Below are 15,514 nucleotides of genomic sequence, written 5' to 3' on the forward strand. Positions count from 1 at the left end.
CAGCTTCAGTTATTTAAATTAAATGGACACGACTTCGAATACTGGGAAAATAATGTATTTTGCCTTAATTATCTTCCTTTATTATCATTATTTATTTGGCCTTATTATCATTATTCCTTTTATTGCATTTGGTCTTATTATTGCTTTTGCATCGTTGAATGATGACATTGCAAACTTAATTCCCATAACCTGCCTTCCGAGTATGATTGAATGATTGAAGGTGAGTTTAACCTCTCTCTCTCTCTCTCTCTCTCTCTCTCTCTCTCTCTCTCTCTCTCTCTCTCTCTCTCTCTCTCTCTCTCTCCATGGTTACCATGAGAACCTCGTCCCCCTGCTGCTTAGTCGAACTGTAACTCTCCCTTAATGCTCTCGCATTTGCATAATGTCTTTGGATTTTCCTTCGCTTTCCTCCTCAGTTCCTTTTATATCATTATTAACAGTTGGTTAATGTCCCTTCTTTTGCTCTTTACATCTCCTTTTTTTCATTCTTCCTTGGTGGAAAGTAATCGTGGTGTTATTTTACTTTGGAAATCATTCCTTTATTAATTTTTTCTGACAGGTTGTTACCAGTAATTTATATATTTTTTTCGGAGTTTTCTGAAAAGCATAAATAAGGTCTAAAAATAGTATAGTCGTTCTGTCTTAGTTTGTTTAGAAGCTTCGTTTTTTAAAAGTAATTCCAGTATGATAACTGGAAAAATAGTGAAAATTTGGAACCAGATATTGAACATTTTATTTTCCTAGTCTTTAGGTGCATGTTTATATAGGTATATATATATGTGTGTGTGTATGTATGTATGTATGTATGTATGCATGCATGTATATATATACACTTATATATGGACAGTCTTGAATGTTCTTGAGTCATTAAATATTGAGAGCAAAAAAAAAAAGTCTTTAAAGGCAGATATGTTAAATCAGGTATATTGTTGCTTTAAATTTTACCATCTCACAGTAAAAGCAAAACTCAGTGAAACCCAGCGTGAGCTGATGAAGCATTCAGTCAGCTTTGGGGAACACCGTCTGAATTAGTGTCTATAGAAAAGGTGGAAAGAGGAGGGCCATTTGCTAAATTAGAGTTCAGATTTGAAGGTATATAGTCACTGGTAGGTTTTAATGCTTTAGTTGACTCTTAAAATAATGGATGCCCTTTGAAGAAAATAATTTCGCCTTATGAAGGTATATCAGCCCAACGTGAAAAGAATGTATATACAAGCTTTCAAAATAGAGAACATTAAGACCCAAATGGTCACCTGCCATAGGGGTGAAAATACACTGACGTGTTTCTTGAATTTGTGTCGTTCTTCGATGAAGATATTGATGAATATTATAGGTTTTATTGTTAAATTCGCACGAACTTCATAAATTCCTGTGCCTGTTAAGTAACTCAGGAATACAGGTTTCTCTTATCAAGACGTTCAAGGTGTAAATGCCTTCTTATTGCAAAGTTAAAAGGTATCTTCCTTTATGCTGGGCTGATTTACATCTACGTCATATCTGAATTTGAGACGCGTATTGAACGGTTCCTAGAATCTTATATACCCCGTTACATGCTGCTGAAAATACCCCATGTACAGTTCTGTTACTCCCCCATTCATTCCCTTTATTTTGACATTTAAGCTCAAGTAAAATTCTAGAGATCCTATAAAAATATTACCTTTTATGTTGTTACCCAATGTTTTTACTCTGAGCTCTGTATCACATAATCGTAATTGATGATGTAGTAGATGCCAATCTCACTTTTTTTTTATCTTGCTTTATCTCTTTGGCTTGATTATATTTTTATGGTTTTTCTGGTCATAAAACAAAATGGTATCAGCCTCTCAGAGAGAGAGAGAGAGAGAGAGAGAGAGAGAGAGAAAACGAGAATTTTTACACCATGCCTAGTATATATTTTTAATATTACAATGGAACCATATGCAGTTTTTTTATATGAATAGGATACATAAATTTTTATGTGAATAGTATACGTATATTTTTATATGAATAGCATACATGTATTTTTCTTTTACATGCGTCACATGACTAATAATTGAGAATATTCTTGTGCAAATTGGATAGTTGGATAAAAAGTCGATGAACATTTAAATAAAAACGAGAATTAAAGTATTTTTATTTTATATTTGGTATTATACAAGCATTTTAAAGACTAACAGTGGGAAACTGTTTCTTGTGCTGTATCATATTTGTAGTGAGAATTTTTGTTGTTGTATCATATTTGTAGTGAACATTTTATTTTCTATAAATATCTTATTGCCACCATGTTATGCTTTTTTATAAATATTTTGTTGCCACCATGTAATGCTTTTTTTTTATAAATATTTTATGGCCACCATGTTATGCTTTTTTTTTATAAATATTTTATTGCCACCACGTTATGCTTTTAGTAAAACAGGAAGCAAAGATCATGAATCCGAAGAAACGAAAATTCCTTGTTGCTCTTTTGTGTTCACGTTTGGTAATTTAATAATGCGATATTGAAAATCAATTTAAGGATTACCAATGGAAGTAGGCTGACTTGACTGAAGGTCAGGCTAAACGCAAAACTCGTGTAATCATATCGAGATGGATAATGATTTTCCTATCTTGTAACTGATTTAGGTGTTTTCCCTCTTGGAAAACAGATTGTTTATAGAACTATATGCTTTGGTTTTTATTATGTCAACTGAATTGGGTATCTTCAGGTACTTCCATAAATTCAGTCCGTTTGCAAGATGATATATTCTATATATATAAATTAACTGTTCTTAAAGTTTTAGACAGTGCATCTCAGCCACTATGGAAAATATTCGATAAGTTTGTCCTGAGTCAGTAAAGGAATGCTTGGAAGAAATTCAGAGTTGAGTTGTGAAACTGATGTGGATCCGATTGAAGTATATTTCAAATAAAGTTTGCTTTACTGTTGTTATGTATATTACCAGTATCCTCTTCATTAGCATCTACTTTTGAAACTGCTCTACCTGACGTAACGCACAACCAGTATCCTCTTCAGGAGAGAGGAACTACTTACCGAAGGATTTATCCCACCTTAGACGGAGTCGAGTGTAGACTTCGGATATTTGTATTTCCTTTGAGGCTGCCTCTGCAGGAAGTTAGAAAATCCGGCCCTGATGTCTTTTATGAGCGATATCGACGTGACAGGAGATTTTCGAAGCCATAACGCCCGTCTCTCTCGCCATTTTTGTGACTCGGATTATGGCTGGGGCAAGTGTTGCACCAAGGTGTTGCCATCATTGTGAAGGACGGTTATGGAGTTAAGGGAGGAAGCTTGTGCTCTAGGGTGCAATAAACACGTGCCTGAAAAATACAGTATTTTTTTCTATTACACTGTGCGGTTTGTTTGTTCCAAACGCCTTCAGCTTTTCTTGGACAATTTATCGATTTGAGGATTTGATAAATCTCCTTCATGAATAGGATTTACAATTTTGCCTGAGAGCGTTTACATTCATGTCGATCCCTGTGCTGGTTAATAGATGAAGGTTGACCACAGGGTGCACGACTGATCTTGCTCAAATTTCCAGCAAACCTCAGCAGTCTGGTGCAGGTGTCACTGGGTCGTAATAAGATGCAAAAAGCTAGTAGTGTAGTAAATTAATATTAAATATGAGTTGGATTTAAACTATATATAAGTGGTTAATTCACAACTTCATGCCGTCTGGCAATTACCCATTGAAATGAGTCTTCAGCGCCTGCGCATGCGTTGACGTACACAAATTGTATGCGCGCGTGTATAAATATAAATATGTATATATATGCAATGAATGTATATATACATATATGTATGTACTGTATGTCTGTATATATACATGTGTGTATGTATAAGTTTGTTAACTAGTCAATTGGACATTAGTTGCAAATGACGCGTAGCCACATCCGCCTAATCACTGGTACCGTAACTTGATTGACGTTTTTATATTGTCAGTGATGACGTAATGCAATCACTCATGCCAGCGGTGACACTGTAACGCTGTTACTAATATATAGTATTTATTAATTTCACAGGGAATTAATTTGACAATTAGAATTTTGTCTAACTGGATAGCAATGTGGTGACTGAGATCTGATAGCTGTGGGACTGTGATGATGATTCTCAAACATCATTAATAGTCTTGGACTATATTGGTTATTATTTTTGTACTTTACTGATAATTTTTAACCTTGTTTTTGTATTTTACTGATTATTTTTAACCTTGACTTTGTGGGAGACTATGCTTGGTCCTCTACTATTCTTATATTAGTTATAATTAATCTATGACTCATTTAATCTCTAAGATTGGGCGATGACCTTATACCAGGTACTTGACCTAATTGCGTATCTTGAAATGTCAAACTGTAGCTCATTATAACCTTATAAGAGGTACTTAACACTGGTAAGAGTATCTTGATATGGCAAAGTGCATCTCATTAAGGTGGGTAGAGTACAACCCCTTTGTTGTAATTGGGCAGAATAAATATGTATTGTTTACATTTACAGCACAGTTTTGATTTTCTAGCAGACATGCGTTTATTTATGTATGTATGTAAGGCATGTGTACATTCACACACACATTATATATATATATATATATATATATATATATATATATATATATATATATATATATATATATATATATATATATATATATATATATAGAGAGAGAGAGAGAGAGAGAGAGAGAGAGAGAGAGAGAGAGAGAGAGAGAGAGAGAGTATTTCTTTTACGCACAGAAATAACCACAGGAAACGCAGCAATTACTAATTTTGAATGTAGGGAGGATATTTAATTCATAATTGTAGTAGCATCCCATAAGCATAATTTGATAAGCATCAGAGTGCCCAGAGGCGCAAGGCTTAGTACCTGAGAAGATTAACTCCCATGGGTAAGAGCAGGTAATAGTGATCACTTTTACACTGTTTGTTCTCTTCCCTCCTCCTCCTTATTCCTCGCAAACGTGCTGTTAGGTAGACAATAAAAGGTTACTTTGCAAGACAGGGAAGAATAGGCCTCATAAGGAAACAAAGCTTCCTTAAACATTTTTTTTTCATTATGACATCGCTCTATAGGATTAACGCCGACTTATTTTATCAACGTATCGACTCACAATAAAGCGTCACAGATAACCTGGCTTAATGTTATTAATTGGTTGGTAATTGGTTTATGATCAGTTTGGGTTCAAGTGATGTCAACTAGCCAATAGTTTATTTCTATATGATGAAATATCTTTTCCTTTCTTTATTCAGTTAATTAAATGTTAGACAGTCGCTTGTATTGACAGTCATCATTACTTGTAATGATGTTTTAAATATATTGTCCATTCATCACGTAGCTTAATGTACATTGAACAGTGTTCAAAAGTGCTTATCTCTCTCTCTCTCTCTCTCTCTCTCTCTCTCTCTCTCTCTCTCTCTCTCTCTCGTGTCCTTGTTTATAATGTGCAGTTTACTTATTTTTATAAGGGTCAGATGTTCACTATTCTAATTTCTCTCTCTCTCTCTCTCTCTCTCTCTCTCTCTCTCTCTCTCTCTCTCTCTCTCTCTCTTCCCCAGCCCTTCATCCGAGCTAATGATCCATGAAGTATGTTTATGGCAGCATAAGCACTAATATTCTCGCCTCCCTTATATCACCTAATAACTTTGCACAACTAACGGAGGTTGTTAACAACCTCCTGATTAGTGGTGGTTAGTAATTATTGTACGTTGTGGTCGATGTTAAGAAACTAAATATCGTACATAAACGTGTAGGTTGTTAGGTATTTGTGGTGGTTTGCCCTTATAAAGATCAGTATTATTATTATTATTATTATTATTATTATTATTATTATTATTATTATTATTATTGCAAATGCAGAACATCCTCGTAAGGGGGGGTGGTAGTGATGTCATTGCACCTTACGCATGGTGCACTGTAGTCAAGGTTCTTTGCAGCGCCCCTTCGGCCCCTAGCTGCAACCCCTTTAATTACTTTTACTGTACCTCCAGTCATATTCTTTCTTTCTTCCATCTTACTTTCCTCCCATTGCTTCATATTGCAGCTGTGAGGTTTTCCTCCCTTTACTCTTGGTAACCTTTTACTCTCAATTTTACTTTCAGCGCTGAATGACCTCATAGGTCCCAGCTCTTGGCCTTCGGCCTAAATTGTATTCTAAATAAACTATCGCAGAACGCTACAAGTTCAAGGGGTCCTAATAGGGAAAGAATCCCATAACAGAAAGATATTTAAAGGTACACAGTAGACTGTGAAAGAGAATAACAAAGAATAACAAGGTAAATAGCATAGTAAAATAACAAAGATAACAAATAAGCTGCGATTTAAATCATGTCTTACACTGATCTAAGTAATACCTTGAATATTTGGCTCTCTCTCAGTGAGCCCTTGTCTTTAGATAATGGAATGATTTCGTCTGAAACCTTGTTTTTAAGCAGTTGATAAAATGAAGATTACATTTAATTACAAAGTATTGGAAAGCATGCGGTAATTGACGAGGCCTTGTACATAACTTTCATGTGTGTGTTTGTGTGTATATGTATGTATGTTAGAATTAAGCCAGTCACTATCTTGAGAAATGATAAAGAAAATTATTTGGAACTGAAAGTATTTTTCTAGTGGATGTAAACAGTTTTGTTGTTATTATTATTATTATTATTATTATTATTATTATTATTATTATTATTATTATTATTATTATTATTATTATTATACAGAAAATGAACCATGTTCATATCGAACAGGCCTACACGGGCCATTGACTTAAAATTCAGGCTTCCAAAGAGTATGGTGTTCATTTGAAAGAAATTGCAGAAGATAATAGGAAATACGGAGAGAAGAGATCAGCTATAAGGAGAGAAAAAGTAAATGAACAAATTGATAAATAAATAGATAAAATTGTAAGTAAATTATTGAAGCACAAATTGTTGTAGGGTAGTGATGCATTGCATCTTCGTTTGAACGTTTGAGGTTCCAGTTGAACATCCTGAGGGAGACAATTCTTTCATGTAGCTTTCACGTAAATTTCATATATATATATATATATATATATATATATATATATATATATATATATATATATATATATATATATATATATATATATATATATATATATATATATATATATATATATATATATATATCATGTATTGTATGTATGTATGTCAGAATTAAGCCCAAGTCACTTTCTTCAGAAATTATAATGAAAATTATTTGGAATGACAGCTATTTCTTCTTGTGGATTTAAACTCTTTACACATAAAAACAAATCGCGTCTTTTAAGAGACGAAATAGCGAGATGTCACGCAGCTGTTAACAGCTGAGCACAGTGATTAATCCCCTTTTCATAATGGGGATTTGTGTTGAATCCGTTGTACATTTCGCGCGACGCAATTTCATTTGTCAGTAAATCCTGAACAAGGCAGGCCCATTAGTGATTCTGTCTGGTACATATATCACGGATTGAACGCGAATGACTGGTACTTTTGGAAATTTCTGTTTATTAACGAGCATATTTGTAATATTCTTGTGTTTTGTACGTGTTTTTAGGTTTATGCATTTTGCGAGAGAGAGAGAGAGAGGTTTGTTTGTTTGTTTTTATAGCTGCGTCCTTATCAAAAGCGAAAGAATATCTTATTTTTTATTTTAATTAGTTGCCTATAGCTTATAATGGTCCAGAGTATGTATTTATATTTTATTTTTTATAGTTTACAGGTGCTTTATGATCTCTTTCAGTTTGTTAATTTTCTTCAGTCTTCATCATCTCGCCAGGTAATTGCTTTTTTAGCATTGATTGACAGGTCTGTAATTTGTTGGCAAGAACAGCTGCCTTTGACCTGAAATTTTTTAGGCCATTGAGCAATATCCATTTCATCATCATGTTAGTTAATTGCTTTATCACATTTGAGAGAGAGAGAGAGAGAGAGAGAGAGAGAGAGAGAGAGAGAGAGAGAGAGAGAGAGAGAGAGAGAGAGAGAGACTCGTTCAGTCAATTAGGTCATAATGTTTCACGAGTGACACATATTTTTCTTATTGCTGTCAGTAGGCTTGAGCATTTTCTCATTAGGTAAGAAAGTAATGACACAATAGTAGTTGTATTTTATATGATTTTCCTTTAGGAAATTATCAGCTTTGTCACTATACCCGTAATGGAAGACGTCACATTAGTTTGAAGTCTCATTCGCTCTGATTACTTGTCGTATTATAATTCAGGTCTAATATTCTTTGAAGCATTATGAACAAAGATCCTCATCTGCATCAGGCCATCTTCCCTGATTAAAATAATTACGGATTCCTTGAGCGTACAATACGCTCGCTGCCGAGACGTTGAGATTACCATATGCCTCTTAAACTTTCTTCCTGATTAGACTTTCAGCACCTATTGTGGGGGAAAAGTTTCCTCTTGTTTGGACCGAAAGTCCCACCACCAAATTCTTCCCGGGAAGTTGTTCTCTTTTAGACTTTATAAGAAGTTTCCTTTCCAGAATGCTCTTCTTGTGTAGGGTTGTGGCAGCCATTATTTCCGAACTTTGCATTACCGGACCCTAGTCAATTTTAGGTCTAGTAAATTTATAGGTTAGTTTTGTAGTGTTTCTGTCTGTAGAACGTAGTAATGAGAGAAGTAATTACCGTGAAATTATATTCATGATTGTTACAGGAAAAGTCTATTTTATTCTGTAATTAGAAGCAGAAGAATAAAGTTTTGCCATTCATTTCCTGCTTACAGTAGGTCTGCATGAGGGCAATTTTGTGTTTTAAGAGTCATCTGTTCTTGTACAATATATCCCTACCAAGTTCTCAAGCACCTTCGTTATCCAATACATTTTCCTTGTTAAGGCTTATGATAATAATACCCATGTTAAGGCTTATGACACTCATTGTCTGCCCAGGATTATCCTTACCGTGAGTTTCGAGATAGTTCTTAGTGTTAACGTGTATTTATAGTATCCATTCTGCAAAACGATGCAGATAGCTCATACTGATAATTATTTCCAGTTTTTTCCTTTTGCCGTTTGAAATATGGGTATTTCTCTTGGAGAGTCTATCAGTTGTTTGAAAAGATAAAAATATTTAACAAATTAATAAATACATAAAAATATAAGTAAATTATAAAATACAAGGAGGATTATATGTATGTATGCACGTATGTGATTGTTTATAGTGGAAATTACCCCCAATAATGGTCCGAGAGATCAGTTGGTGTCCTAATTGAGGAGGAAATAAAAACTGCAATATATTGCTGACCTTCTCATAAGACTCGGGAACGTGTTCCCCTCTTGTTTGGCTTGTTCTCTTTTGCACTGAAGCAAAATGTCAGCTGCGCTGCAGTCACTCCCACGTTCTTATAATTGAAGTGGGTCGCTGAAAGTATGTACACATACACATGCACACATTCAATATATATATACATATATATATACATATATGTGTGTGTATACATATATGTATATATGTGTACATATATATACACTGTATATATATAATATATATATGTATAAATGTAAGTATGTACATATATATATATATATATATATATATATATATATATAAATGTATATATATATATATATATATATATATATATATATATATATATATATATATATATATATGCATACATACATACATACATACATACATACATACATACATACATACTCAAATTCATTCATACTCGCCTAGCATGCAAGAAGATCCAGATTAGATTCTCTCCCCGTTGAAATGCTATTTTTCCTCTGTTGACCCAATCTGTGGTTGGCGTTACCTTGGTTAAAAAGAAGTTGAGAAGCAAACTCCTCCCAAAAAAAAACTAGAGCACCGAAATACTAACACCTCTAGAGCCGTCCCTTCAAGAAGAGGACTAAGGCTTATGGTAAATACATGTTCGAGATATACTATGTTTAAAGATTTGTTGTGTAATATATATATATATATATATATATATATATGTTTAAAGATTTATATATATATATATATATATATATGTGTGTGTGTGTGTGTGTGTGTGTGTACAGTTAATATATTTACTGAGTCAACGCCAGATTGATAAAGCAATCAACTAATCCACCCCTTTCCAACACCTATCTGTCTGCAAATTCATCATCCGGCCTCCTCTTGTTTGCGGGTGCCAGCTTCCTTATTTTAGCAAGTTGCATCCACCTGCAGATCTCTCCCTTTGTTCTTCAAAAAACCTTTTCTCCTTTTTCTTCTTCTGCTTCTTCTTCTTCTCCCGGGCGGCTCTTTTCCCCACTCTGACTCTCAAGTGGCCGCGTGTGGGACGGAAGGAGATGTTTGTCGGGATGCGAGACTACACCTGGCACTCCGAGGAGAAGGAGGAGGAGGAGGAGGAGGATTTAGCACTCGGAGGAGGAGGAGGACATGGTACTCGGAGGAGGGGGAGATCCTGGCACTCGGAGGAGGGGAGATCCTGGCACTCGGAGGAGGAGGAGGTCCACGCACTTGAAGGAGGAGGAAGAGGTCCTGGCACTCGGAAGAGGAGGAGGTCCTGGCACTCGAGAGGAGGAGGTCGTTGCACTCGAGAGGAGGAGATCCTGGCACTCGGAGGTGGAGGAGGAGATCCTGTCACTCGGAAGTGGAGGAAGAGATCCTGGCACTCGGAGGCGGAGGAGGCAGCCCTGTCATTCGGGGTAGTAGCCCAGGGGCTGCCCCAGCGTGGTGTGGAAGATGGCTCCTGAAGGGAACCAATGGGTAGGGTTGGGAGGGGAGGGGAGATGCTGCTGCATTGTCGACGTTTTCCTTCACCGCCTTCACTCACCTTTAATTCCTTCATAAATAGCCTAAGTGCGTCACTCGTCTGAAAGTTTCTCTCTCTCTCTCTCTCTCTCTCTCTCTCTCTCTCTCTCTCTCTCTCTCTCTCTCTCTCTCAAGACAAAACTCTCAAAACATGAAACGCATCTCTCTCTCTCTCTCTCTCTCTCTCTCTCTCTCTCTCTCTCTCTCTCTCTCTCTCTCTCTCTCTCCATTTTAAAACGCTTACCAAGAGCACTTACATTGTCCTTGTAATTTCTTAGATTCATTTAAACGCAAGCTTCTGTGGGGAACATAACGAAATTATGCACAAGTCAGCCTTAACGACCAGAATGCACGCCGGGTGCATTAACGAAAGACTTTTTTCTTCAACAGCACCTGTCTTCAGATCCAAACTTTGGTCATTTTCTCGAGTTCTTTAGGGAAGTGGAAATGCAGGTGAGATTCATGCAAATACGTCACTGCAGGATGAACTAATAAGGAACCGGTATTGCTGTTTGAAAACTGGAAGTCAAAGGTTGTATATGTGAACTTGGTTTAAAAGTTTCTTGTTGACCAACTTACATTATTGACAATTGAATACTCAGAAATAAGTGGCGCAGTGTAATTGACTGAAAGCAAACGTAGTGAAGTTTGTTGGTGTCTATTATGATCATACTTGATTTTACCATATATATAATGACATATTGGTAAGGTATTAGCCAGAAATTACATCCAGAAAGCTCAGATGTGTCAGTGACAGGAATGAAATTTTGTGTTTATAGGTGCAGTGTGGGGGAAAAGGTGGGTTGTGGGGGAAGGGGGTTTGTTGTTAGCCAAACTCTATTTTACCGTCTGTGAAGGTATATGAAGCTGTCGATACGGGAAGTTTTATGCACAGGTGCGTCACTCTCGATTAAGCCAATGAAAGATATAAGAGGCAGTGATAAAAACTGAACATTATACTCAGACACCGGTGATCCCCATTGTTTCTTGATCAAAGCAGATAATTAGGGTCATGTTTAGTAGTTAAGCTAGCGTTGTGGGTCGCAGCCAGGGTGAGTAAGAGTATGGGGCTAGCAGCCTCATCCGACAGTAATTGCTTTGAAGCTGAATGACATATATATAATATATATGTACACACATATATATATACATATGTATATATATATTTTTTTATATTATATACGTAATATCTTTGTGTGGTACCTATAGGCAGCAGTTAAGTTTCATTTTTACTTCAGACCTAAGATGTGATTAGTAAACGGAAAAACTAAACCTTGAAATAACATCCGTTCCATATTTGTACGCAAGGCCTTTGAATATAAATAAATGAATTAATTTATTGGCTGTGTGTGTGTGTGTGGTTTTGAGTGTGCATGCGTGTGTGTGTGCATGTATGTTTGCAAAATTGCCCGTGAGACCCTGAAACCACTGAGGATCTTTTCATCATGACTACCTACAGCTTGAGGTCTTTGTCGAGTCTTTTCTGTGAACGTCATCTTAAAGCTTCTTCCGCCAAAAGTAATTTGGGAATGAAGATGTTCTATGGCTGTAATCCAAAACAGGAAGCCTTACCGTTTCTGTAGGTCCTGTTTTATGATGTCTACATTTTAGCGGTTTAATTACGTCATATATATATATATATATATATATATATATATATATATATATATATATTTGGGAATGATAGATGTTCTATACATACATACATATAATACATACAAAACATACATACATACATACATACATACATACATTTCTATATATATATATATATGATTTATGATATATACATACATACATTACATACATATATTTAATTACATACATACATACATACATACATACATACATATATATATATGTATACATATATATATATATATATATATATATATATATATATATATATATATATATATATATATATATATATATACATATATATATATATACATATATATATATATATACATACATATATACATATATATATATATATATATATATATATATATATATATATATATATATATATATATATATATATTTGTGTGTGTGTCTGTGTATACGTAGACGAAGATTCTTATTTTTTAGTGTTTGTGTATTTATTATTCACCCATTTCTTGTAGTTGTATTGACATAAATGCATAAATTTTATCGCACAAAGAAACATAACATGTACACTGTGTGTATGCAGGCATACGGCATGGTAGCAAAATATTCCCAGAGATATCAGATGTGTAAGGACACAATTGTTTTAAGATTAAAATTTGTGTTTGTCGTCTTTCAATTGAATATAGATACACATGCATAATAAATGAAGGTGTGGAATACGAAAATGATAAAAATAAATAAGCGATAGCTATGATAAAGGTGTTATAAGAAATTAAGAGGCGTATGATTTAAATGGATGAGTAACTAAAAAGACTCTTCATTAAAAAAAATAAAATAAAAACACACGATATATGAATCTTCCTGCAACGATATCGGAATATAATGTCCAGGAATCAATAAAACGACGGAAAATTGTTTCCAAGTGCAATACACACCGGGAATATTACATTTGCGGAAATCCAGGCCTTAGAGTTGGGATTAATCTTGACAATAGCGACGATCGGTTAAACGTAATTGGGATCAGTACTAATTTTTTTTTTTTTTTTTTTTTTTTTTTGGACTGCTCCAAATTGATTTGATGTCAAGTCTGATCGAAGCTGTCGTCTGAGTCATAGATGTTGAATGTTCTGCCTTTAGTCTTTTAATAGATTTGAAAACTAAAATCGAATTATATAAAGTAGCTCTTTATTTTTTTTGTTTTGTTTATGAAGTTTCAGCAGGAGATTGAATTTGCAGTGAGTTTCTTAAGGTGTTATTATTATTATCATAATTTTTTTTAGAGAAACAAATCCACAGTTATGGGTGGGTACAAATATATTTAAAAATAAATAACTGAATATTACAGTTATTTTGATTATATTATTCAAAAAGTTTTTGGTCTTAGAGCAATTTTGGGCAAAATAGATAGTCCAGTCCTTTTAAATTGACTCTTTGATAACCAGCTGGCAATGATTGAATACCGGGCTAGTAAAAAAATCAACGTAAATGTTTTTGATTATCTGGCTGAAAAGAGAGCTCTAAAAAAGAGGTTTCTATTTTTAATCCACTGTCGTAGTTGACCTGATAATAAGCAGAACAGTTATTGATTATTATTATTTTGGGGGGCTCATTATACAGGTAGAATGAAAGTCCGGAGATCGATATACCTTTCTGAAGACAGGTGAGAAGGTGAGATTTTTAATGATGACCTGAGACAGAGCGAATATGCATTAATTTTTTGGAAAAAGTAGAGATATACTTTTTTTAAGACTTTGAGAAGGTTCTTTAGTTCACAAGATTTTATGTGTTTATTTTGTTTATACTGAAGTTTTGTTACTTTTTCTTCTTTATTTAAAGACAGAATGTTTTTGTTTATGTTTATACTGAAATTTTAGTACTCTTTTGATTTAAAGACAGAACCTCTTTGTTTATTTATACTAAAATTCAAGTACGTTAAAGACAGAACCTCTTTGTTTATTTATACTAAAATTCAAGTACATCTCTGACTTAAGGGCAGAAAATTGGGTAAGTAGGGTGCTATTAATATTAATATTTATCATGAGCATAATTTTTTTTATTGAATGAAGCACAAGGCAACGAACTTGCTAAGCAAACTCACAGGAAATAGCTTAAACAAAATTTTGTAAAGAATTTAAGGAAGAACTTAAAAGGAAAGAGTAGCACTGTGTATATGTATATATATATATATATATATATATATATATATATATATATATATATATATATATATATATATATATATATATATATATATATATATATATATATATATATATATATATATATATTATATATATAATATGTATGTATGTATGTATAATATATATTATTTTATATATATATATATATATATATATATATATATATATATATATATATATATATATATATATATATATATAAATAGAATCTACTTGTCATTTTTACAAGGTAAGTATGTAATTTCAATAGACACAGTGCCCTTTTAACTTCTCGAATTCTTCACATTTCTTCATAATTCTAGCATTTGGATCTAAGCCTTTGTAGTGACGCGTATCCGAAAAAATGTGAGGAATTCGAAAAGTTATGAGGGCATTGTGGCTATTACAATTACATATATGAATGTGTACCTATGTATATATATACATATACACAAAATTAAACAATAGCAATAAAATCTTAATTAATAAATTTAGATATATAAAATATTAAAGGTAAACATACTTTAAGAGTTCCTTCAAATGAGGAAACTCAAACCCATGCCTGTGGCAGGCCATGACACAGAGACTAAGTCACATCTGCGTAAGTCTACCAAATTTGGCAACCAAAGATCTCCATATATAGGCGAAGTTACTCCAGTAAAACATCGAGTTTTTTTTCGTTGTCTAAAAATTCAGATTTTTTTGGACTCCTTTTTAAGAGAGCTTTAGCGTGTTAACAATATTTTGACTCCTCTTATAGACAAAGGCTTAGTTAGGTACATGGAAGTGCTCTTTATGTTATTTTCTCGTGAATGATGCATGTCTGCGGTTTCCTTATCTTCTAAATGAATTATATATAGTTAGTATTATTATTATCGTTATTTAGAAAAAATATAGTAACGTGAGTATTAAAATAGACATAACACATCCACAGTTATGTATCTGTACGCAAACATTTATTTAAAAAAGTAAAATTACGCAGACAATGAAAAGGAGA

The 15,514-nt window shown here is 33.7% G+C and overlaps 1 protein-coding gene across 1 annotated transcript in view; it reads left to right on the forward strand.

Annotated features, from left to right (window-relative positions):
- LOC136845940 (RILP-like protein homolog) overlaps nt 1-15,514 on the forward strand; it is a gene marked incomplete in the record, with an annotated part of 299,776 nt that overhangs the window by 172,939 nt on the left and 111,323 nt on the right.

This window comes from Macrobrachium rosenbergii, chromosome 14, assembly GCF_040412425.1.
Source record: "Macrobrachium rosenbergii isolate ZJJX-2024 chromosome 14, ASM4041242v1, whole genome shotgun sequence".
NCBI classification, from domain to species: Eukaryota; Metazoa; Arthropoda; class Malacostraca; order Decapoda; family Palaemonidae; genus Macrobrachium; species Macrobrachium rosenbergii.